Source organism: Rousettus aegyptiacus, unplaced genomic scaffold (genome assembly GCF_014176215.1).
Source record: "Rousettus aegyptiacus isolate mRouAeg1 unplaced genomic scaffold, mRouAeg1.p scaffold_m13_p_3, whole genome shotgun sequence".
In the NCBI taxonomy this organism is placed as follows: Eukaryota; Metazoa; Chordata; class Mammalia; order Chiroptera; family Pteropodidae; genus Rousettus; species Rousettus aegyptiacus.
In genome coordinates, this window is record NW_023416306.1 from 58748645 (window position 1) to 58752320 (window position 3676).

At 37.5% G+C, this 3676-nt stretch overlaps 1 pseudogene; it reads left to right on the forward strand.

Annotated features, from left to right (window-relative positions):
- The first annotated feature begins 2604 nt into the window (after positions 1 to 2604).
- LOC118600994 lies at positions 2605 to 2723 on the forward strand (annotated as a pseudogene).
- The last annotated feature ends 953 nt before the right edge of the window (positions 2724 to 3676 follow it).

A 3676-nucleotide genomic window follows, 5' to 3' on the forward strand; every position in this document is an offset into this window, starting at 1 on the left:
AAACATCGTGATTTTGTATGTGTATGTGTGCTATATTTCTAGGGGCCAATAAACTGAAAAGAGAAAATAATCAAAACTTATGTTCAAATTCTGCTTAGGACCATTTTTAAATAAACATGCATTTCTTGTCTCTTATGTGTCTCGTACTATTCAAGATGTGGTAAGAAATTTAAAAAGAAGACGAAGACCTCATTCTTATTCTAAAAAAAATGCAGTTTAGTTAGGAAAAGAAAAATAAGGCAAATGGAATATTTAGAGTCCAATCAAGAACTATAATTGGTGGGATGGCATATATGAGTTCAGGAAAAGAAGAGATTAATGCGACCTAGAGGTGATGTTTTGTAAACATTTTTTAAAAATTTTGTATGAGAACATAAATGATGCCATTAATCAAATGATCAGCTGACAGGAAGCTTAGCAGAGTAGAATTCAAAATGAGTTCAAAACAATGGGGTGAGTCGAACAAGGTGAATTTAAATAGTAGCTTAATAACACTTAATAAGAAGTTAATTATAATTAATATTTACTGAACATTTACTATGAAACAGGCAGTATTTAGTGCTTTACCTTTATATGTATCTGATCCTCATATTACACCATGGAGCTTATTTTAATCCTTCTTTTAAGGTTAGATAATGTTCCCAGGGTAAAACAAATCATAAGTGAGGGATCCATGCATATATTTAGTACGAAGTACCTCAGTAGTTTGGGTTACAAATAGGATTACTTATTCTTCCAATAAGCAAATTAAATATTTAAGACCCCACCAAAATAATTAACAAGATGTCCAGTCTCTGCTTTGGGGTTTTCCCATTAAGTTGCCCAGAGTCTAACTCCTACAAGAAGCTTGCTCTGATTCCAATAGCCAAAGAAGGAGAGGGCTGGAGAATCTTCTTAGGATTTTAAAGGTTCGAGTTTACAGTCGTCATTGCTTTTGGTGCAGTCTTATCTGTGGTTGATAACTAATCCTGCGTAGTTTGATGCAACTTTCTTGTCTGAAGTAGAAATAGCACCCTTGCTGGTATAAAACCCTACACAGGCCACAGTTATCCTCTGTACAGGTGAACGATCCCACACCCTCAAGTTGCATCCTGGACCAAGAGCAATTACACTTGAGCTTCCAAGCTGACAGCTGTTTGTTTTACATCCAGCTGCCTAGCCATTGTCCTAACCCCCCCTTCAGCAATGAGAGCCAGGTTGAACATTTAGTGTCAGCTACGTGCTGTGTCCGAACTGGCTCTTACTCTCTGCAAGGACTTTTGCTCTGATAATGAGCCTGGGGTCACCAGTCCGGACTGTCCTTCCCTCACTGGTCCTTTCTTACCACTGGACCTTAGTCAAAAACATCTCAATCCGTGAGATCTAAAATAATGTTAAATCTCCAAGAAGAGTTCTTGGTGCCTTTCCTTCTAGACATCATGAGTCTCGTGCATATTTTTTTAAACTCCTGTATACCAGTGAGTCCTACACATGACACAAGTCATATGCTGATGACTGCCAAATATATACATTGAGCTCAGAGCATCTCCTAAGAACTTCAAGTTTCCATGTTCATTTGCCTACTCAGCATCTTTAACTGGATACCTCCTCGGCATTTCAGATGTAGTATATCCCAAATATAATTTTTGGTTCCTTGTTCCTAAATTTATTTGACCAACAGTTTTTATTATTTCAGTACCTTCAAATATTCAGATATTCAAGCCAAAAACCTGAGAGCTGGACCGGATCCCTCTCTTTCCCTCTTCTTCCACACCTAATGCATCAGCAAGTCCTGTTGGCTCAATCTTTGTAATACGTCCTCTGATTTTCACCATATCCCTCTTTTCCCCTTGCAAACATGCTAGGTCAAGTCACCATCAACTCTTGCTTGGACTGGTCTTCCTGCTTCTATTCCCCTCTCCCTAATCCTATAATCCATTATTCCCACAGCAGAGTGACCTTTTGTTAATGTAGTGAAATCTTATCGCTCCCTCTGTTTAAATTCCTTCCCTAGTTTTCTATTAGTTTTAGAATAAATCTCAGCTTTTCCTTCATCTTTCACCACATGTTCTTTCACTCTCTCTAACTCCAGTTGTATTTGCCTCTTGTCTGTCTTTAGACGTATCTAGCAACTTAGTACCTTAGGGATTTTGCATTTGCCATTCACCCTCCACATTTTCTTAATAATTGGTTCCTTCTTATCTTTCAGGTTTCAGCCTAAATTTCACTTCTTCAGAGAGGTCTTTCTTAACCTATTAAAAGTAGTTCCTACCTAGATACTCTATCTCATCATGCTTTCTTTCTAGCACTTAATACACTCTCTATCTTGGTTTTTAAAAAGTTGTTTACTTCTTCATCAATTGTCTTTCCCCATTTGAGTTCCATGAAGGTAGGAATTGGTTTGGCTTTTCCCCATCTGTATCTCCAGTACTAAGTTTTTAGCACATAGCAGCTACTCCATAAATAATTTGATGACTCACTAAGTGAATAATTGTGAGATGGCTTTTGCATTTCAAAAACAAGGCCTGGCATTTTTTTTTTTTTTTTAACAGCTTAACCAAGCAGTTTTCAGTTCTGGCTGCATGTTAGACTCACTTGGGGAGCTTTTAAAAGATAACAGTTGGAGTCTACAGTCATGCTACCCTGAACAAGCCCGATCCCATCTGATCTCGAAAGCTAAGCAGGGTCAGGCTTGGTTAGTACTTGGATCGAAGACCACCTAGGAAGACCAGGTACTGTAGACGTGAAAAATAACAAAATAAAGGATTGTAAACTGACAAGGTCCTTGCAATCTGTGAGGTTAACCAAGGGTTGCCTTGCCAAAAAAAAAGAAAAAGAAAAAGAAAAAAAAGAAAAACCACTTGGGTCCCACACCACATCCATTAAATCAGAATCTCTGGAGACGGAACCTAGGTATCATTATTTGAAAAGCTCCTTTAGTTGACTCTAATATATAACCAGCATGGGAAAACCTTGGGTTACTGTCATTCCCCTTTCCTTAAATTCCAAATCAGCTCCTTTGTTATTTCATTAATGTCTTTTAAGTATGTTTCCATTTCAAATGATTTCACCAAGAAATGTTTCTGGAGACACAAAGGTCTCTTTGAGGACCTTCACAAATGCTTTGTAAAAACCACTTCAAATTTGGAGTTTATCTTTGAATCACAAACCTTGTTCCCTGGCCATGTAGATATTTTTATCCACTCAGGAATGGGCTTCTTCAGGGTTCCAGGATAACAGACATTTCCTGGGAAATAGTTTGTATATGTGTCATCCTACAAAACCTATGAAGCACAGCAGCATTTAGATTCCACACACAAGCTTTTGCTTTTTGTTTATACTTTCACTTTCCTTGTTTTCTGAGTCTCCCAGATACGCATATGTTGTGCTTCTTACTCAATCAAAGTAACTATTATTTGCTCAAATGTTCTTTATTAGAAATGCTTTCCTCACCACTCTACCTAACATGGCACCCAACCACTGCCATCAGTCACTATTCCCTTCCCTTCCTTATTTCTTTTGTAAACATTTTCACTAATTAACAAGTATACTTATTTGTTCATGGTGAGTTTTCCTCATAAAAGCAGGAATCGTGACTGTTATTGTTGTATCCCTAGCAGTGTTCAATAAATATTTGTTGAAAGAATAAAAGAATGAGTGAGCAGTGTCTGGAAAGGGGTCCCAAAATTGACTGTAT